Below are 6,495 nucleotides of genomic sequence, written 5' to 3'. Positions count from 1 at the left end.
GTGTGACTAGACCTATGGCACGGTTGTTATACATAACAAACGTCCGTGATGAGGCTGGACTCCTAACTCTAGGACTCCCTAAAACTTAGGACACGACACAACACTAGTGTTCCTAAATTGGGCTCTAATGGTTCTTAGATTGGAAACCATAATCCAATGGTTCCGGAAGACTCGAGACAAATCAATTCAAATTCTTGAAGTTAATTAATTTCAGATTTCATGGATTTTCGATTTATGGACACTTGAGGATTACCAATGGTTCTAGGGTTCACCAATTTCGGCCCAGAATAGCATCCAAGGAAGGGAATCGTGCGTTCTTTCCTTGCGCAATTTAATACTTAGGTTATAACATCTTATTGCCTGGCATATCTCAGGATTTCCGTGGACAGTAACCTCGGAGCCAACAACATGCTATAGCTTAAGTATTCAAATTGTCAAAGATCGGTTGCAATTGGGATACGATTATGGATGCACTGACCATTTTTCCAGGGAATTCTAATGATCCTAAGATTTCTGTTTCAATGGATTAAGGAGTTAATGTGTGACAGAGATTTAAGGTTCTTTAGAAATATTCAGATGATTTTCAATTAATTTCGGATTTTCAATGAATTTTATCAATTTTAAACATATGAGTGATTTTACAAGTGAAATTGTAGCAAACGAATTCGAAATGAGTTGAAATTTCTACAGCAGCAAGATATGATGAAATGTAGCTTACGGAAAGAGTTTTACAGATTTTTACATTAAGCTCATATTTAATTTCGATTTAACAATTGATTGACCAGATTGCACAAATAACACAGAAACCACTAGAAATATGAATCTAAATTCAATGAAATTTCTACATTAATAAGATATAAGTAAAAATAACATACTGAGAAATTTTCATGAATTTTGGAAACCATTTACTATCAGTTTCAGATTTTTTAATTTTCAGACCAGATTATGAATTAACCCTACATCCCATATGAAACCAGATCCAAATCACTTGAAACTTTTACAGTAACTAGAAATGTGAGATTGAAGACTACTGTAAAACTTTTAAGAATTTTAGTTGTGATCTGATGTCAGTAACAATTCCTCCAAAAGCTGGTAAATTTCAAAGAAAGCATAAAATAATATACCAAACAAATTCTCAAAATTCTCAAAATTTCATGGTAGAATGTACTGGTATCATATTAGTTTCCCACGAAATTTCATTAATTTTGGAATTCATTTAGTATATATTTTATTTTCGAAACACTCATGGAGATCATGATTTTGAGCATACATATTTAATTTTCAACTAAATCCAATTAAATACTAAAAATCATGCAAATATACCAAATAATTCTAGAAAAATCTAAAAATTAAGTACCTACCTGTGATCGAAATCCTCGCCGAATCCGAGAGCCGAAAAATTCGAAAATCGCACCGCCGCTTGATCCGCTTCCGCTTTCTTTCTCTTTTTCTTTGTTTATTTTCTTTTATATTTTTTTTTTATATGGAACAAGGGAGTGAGATGGGGAGAAACAAATAAGGAAAGAAAGTAGATAATGATAGTGTGAGAGTGAGAGAGTGAGAGATATTGAGGGAGAGAAAGAGAAAACTATCCAAAAACAATGTGTTCCTTTTTTTTTTTTTTTTTCTCCTCTCATCACCTCTCTTTATATAGTGAAAAACTTAGTGGAGAGGTGGAAATAAACAATGAGAATGGTGGGTGTGGTGGAGAATAATGGAAATAAACAATGAGAATGGTGGATGTGGTGGAGAATAATGGAATATATAATGGTAATGGTGGGAATTGTGGTGGGGAATAATGGAATATATAATGTGAATGGTGGGTGTGGTGGAGAATAATGGAAATAAACAATGGTAATTGTGGGAATGGTGGTGGGAATAATGGAATATATAATGGTAATGGTGGGAATGGTGGTGGGAATAATGGAATATATAATGGTAATGGTGGGAATGGTGGTGGGAATAATGGAATATATAATGGTAATGGTGGGAATGGTGGTGGGGATAATGGAATATATAATGGTAATGGTGGGAATGGTGGTGGGGATAATGGAATATATAATGGTAATGGTGGGAATGGTGGTGGGGATAATGGAATATATAATGGTAATGGAGATAATGGTGTTATTTTAAAGGGAAAAATGAAGTTAGTGGAAATGGTAGAGAAAGTTAAGTCATGCTAATGGTGAGTCCCACATCAGCGGGTTCCGCACAAGCGGGTCCCACATCAGCGGGCCCTACACAAGCGGGTCCCACATCAGCGGGTCCCACACAAACGGGTCCCGCATCAGCGGGTCCCACACAAACGGGTCCCACACTAGCAGGTCCCACACTAGCAGGTCCCACACCAGCGGGTCCCACACAAACGGGTACAAATTCTCCCTAGTTTAGATTTTTCTGAATAATCCTTCTCAACATTTAGCGGGAAAATGCGAAACACGACGGAAATGACCAAAAATATTTAGAAATGTAACAAACGGATGCGGGAAAGAAAGACATTGGAAAACCGACGGAAAACAAACCCTAATTTCTTTATCGATTAAGGTAGAGCAAAATGGGGTGTCTACAGATGCCCCTCTTTGGTAGAGATGACGTAGTAATCGAATACCAAAGTCAAAATGACAGAGCCATTTTGCGTAGCTTTAATCGACAAAAGACTCTACACAAAACGGAGCCTAGACGCAAACATTTACTTCCTAATGCAAGACCCTAAATGAAACCCTAGAATTAGAACATAATAAGAAATCCTGATGCGGTGCCGTTCACAAACGGGCAACGAGAGAATGAGATACCAGTTTCGAATGGATTCCGAAGAGAAAGAACAAAGATCGTTCTCAAGCGGTTTTTTAAAGAAAATGAGACATCTTTCACAAGCGGGCTCAAGGAGGATAAGAGACCATTCACAAATGGACTCAGAAAATGAGGTACCGTTTACAAACGGGCTCAAAGAGAACACGGGACCATTCACAAATGGACTCGAGAAACGAGGCACCGTTCACAAACGGGCTCAAGGAGAACATGAGACCATTCACAAATGGACTCAGAAAATGAGGTACCGTTCACAAACGGGCTTAAGGAGAGGACGAGACCATTCACAAATGGACTCGAGAAACGAGGCACCGTTCACAAACGTGCTCAAGGAGAACATGAGACCATTCACAAATAGACTCAGAAAATGAGGTACCGTTCACAAACGGGCTCAAAGAGAAGACGAGACCATTCACAAATGGACTCGAGAAACGAGGCACCGTTCACAAACGGGCTTAAGGAGAAGACGAGACCATTCACAAATGGATTCGAGAAACGAGGCACCGTTCACAAACGGGCTCAAGGAGAATAAGAGACCATTCACAAATGGACTCAGAAAATGAGGTACCGTTTACAAACGGGCTCAAGGAGAAGACGAGACCATTCACAAATGGACTCGAGAAACGAGGCACCGTTCACAAACGGGCTTAAGGAGAAGACGAGACCATTCACAAATGGACTCGAGAAACGAGGCACCGTTCACAAACGGGCTCAAGGAGAACATGAGACCATTCATAAATGGACTCGAGAAATGAGGCACCGTTCACAAACGGGCTCAAAGAAACAAGATAGCTTCAACAACGAAGAATTTAGAGATTTTTCATAAACTTGAATTTGACGTAGGATTGGATTTGATGAATTTTTGATTTTTCAGAAATAAGGCACCGTCCACAAACGGGCTCAAGGAGGACATGAGATCATTCACAAATGGACTCAGAAAAATGAGACACCGTTCACAAACGGGTTCAAGGAGAAGACGAGACCATTTACAAATGGACTCGAGAAAAGAGGCACCGTTCACAAACGTGCTCAAAGAAACAAGATAGCTTTGATTGATGAATTCAACAATGAAGAATTTAGAGTTTTTTCATGAACTTGAATTTGACATAGGATTGGATTTGATGAATTTTTGATTTTTCAGAAATAAGGCACCGTCCACAAACGGGCTCAAGGAGGACATGAGACCATAAATGGACTCAGAAAAATGAGACACCGTTCACAAACGGGTTCAAGGAGAAGATGAGACCATTTAGAAATGGACTCGAGAAAAGAGGCACCGTTCACAAACAGGCTCAAAGAAACAAGATAGCTTTGATTGATGAATTCAACAACGAAGAATTTAGAGATTTTTCATGAACTTGAATTTGACATAGGATTGGATTTGATGAATTTTTGATTTTTTGAACTTAATGAAATCGGGGATGTTACAGATCGTGCTTGACAAAGATATCGGAAACTAGGACTTTGACGAATGATGAAACGGCAAACCGTGACGAATGATGAAACGGCAAACCAAAGAACCATTACTAACAAGAATGGATTAGAAACACTTTTATGAAACTTCAACAAGATTTTTCTCAAAGAGACTGCTGGTCTTGTCTTTGGGGATTTGGATGACTGAAACCTTGAACAAGACACTTGAAATTGGTAATCTAGAACAACGGCTCTCTTGGATATAATCATGGAAAAGTGGGACTTGCCTCTTGATAGGTGTTTAGATAAACATTTCTTGACCAAGATAGTATTTAACTAACTGGAAGGAAATTCTGAATTTTAACGGTTCATCTTTCTGAGAAATTGGCTCGACCATCATTGCATCTGAGGCTCTTCCAAGCTTAAGATGCCTTCCTGGAGTATGATCTTTTTACGAAAGCTGGGCTTTCTGATGTTTCTACTTCTGAATTCTTCTGGGTTGATCATCTTTGAAATGAAGCTGTTTGACTGGATTCTCAAGCTCTTTCAGGTACAATCGCAGGGAGCTGACGAAGCCGGGCCTCCTTCACCGAGACAGTTGCATCATTTTGGACACAAGGACGACGATTGACTCTTTTTAAAGAGAAAACTTAGATAAAAGACACTACTCAAAGGATTGAGGAGCTCTGAAGGAATGAACATAGAATAACAACGATTGATTAACTATACTGACAGACACAGTAATGCTTCTGACTTAGTTAACGTTTTATTTGGTAAGTCTATCCTTTCAAGGAATATTTTTTTCAATTGGTAAACACTGGACTTTTTCCTTAAAACAGTAATGCCTCAATGATTTAATTACAACTCCTAGGATTGCTTAGCTCCAATGCCCCCCAGTTTTGAGGATGTCACTTGAATTTGCTTGAACTTCAGTTGATCTTCAGTCCTGATACCGGCTATAGCCTTCTTACAATGATTCTCTTACCATGACCAAGTCACCTCTTCAGGGTTTTTAACTTGGCGGACCGTGGTAGCCTTAACTTTTGCCTGAACCGCCCTTCTAGGTTTTCGATTCAGCAGGCTATCCCCTTAGCTTTTGCCTGAACCGCCCTTCTAGGTTTTCGATTCAGCAGGCTATCCCCTTAGCTTTTGCCTAAGCCGCCCTTTCGCGTTTTCAACTTAGCAGGGAATGATCTTAAATTTTGCCTAAACCGCCCTTTCAGGTTTTCAGTCTAGCAGATCTTCAAACTCCATTTTTTTTTATTCATCATCATTTTTTTTTTTTCGGGACCTAGATCATTAGTTCTGAACATCGGAAGGACTTTATAGGTAGGATAGGGCTTTTCAAAGAATGGCTTAAGGTTCAACAAAGATTTCGACTGAACCTGTGAACAGGTTGCCTACATATCCCAAGGTAGGAATCAGGTCGTGTGTAGTTCAGGGCGAATGCCCCTAGTTTGAAGATAAATTGTTCGAAAGTTTATTGATTTTTCTTTTTTTTCTTCTTTCTGGAATAATTGACTTCTCTTCTTTAGGAACTTGTCCCCTTTTTTTTTTTGAAAGGATTGAATTTCTTTTTTTTTTTTGGATTGATTGAATTGCTTTTCTTTTTTGAATTGACCGAACTCAGTTTAACCGAGCTGCCTACGTACCCCAGTGTAGGGATCAGGTCTCGCGTAGTTCGGGGCGAATGCCCCTAGTTTGATGGGTTTTCAAGAAAATTTCATTTAGGCTCGAAGGGTTTGCAAACCAGTATTCTTTTGACGTTGGGTTCTGATTTTGGGATTTATTCGGCCAAAGGAGGCCTTCCGATGTTCAGATTGGGAGTCGATCTAGTTTACTAGAGTCCCTCTGGTACTGATTTTTTTTTTCTCTTTTGTTTTTTTTTTACGGAGCTTGACGGCATTTCCAGGTAAGATAATGGATCTTCTTCTTTCAAGATTCTAATGCGTGCTGTAGACTTTCATAGAGCGAAACTTGTTATTTGATATCCTCCATCTATGGATTCGTACTCTTGATATCTGATGATCACTTTTCAATGCTTGCTCTTGAACTTCTTATCTTGAATTTGTTGGCTTTATGTTATGAATTTGAGAACCAAGGTCATTGATTGGAAATATGAAAGTTGTTTCCACTCTATGCCCCTTGTACAGCATATATCTCTCACTTTCTTCATTCTCTTGAGCTTTCCATCTATGTCTTGCCCCTGGTATCGGTTGTAGCTTTTCTTGACAATCTTCTTATTCTTGAAGTAATTTTATCAATTCTTCACAC

This window comes from Tasmannia lanceolata, unplaced genomic scaffold (genome assembly GCF_043159265.1).
Source record: "Tasmannia lanceolata isolate RefF3 unplaced genomic scaffold, GAP_Taslan_0.1 ptg000038l, whole genome shotgun sequence".
NCBI classification, from domain to species: Eukaryota; Viridiplantae; Streptophyta; class Magnoliopsida; order Canellales; family Winteraceae; genus Tasmannia; species Tasmannia lanceolata.
Note: the sequence above shows the minus strand (reverse complement) of the source record.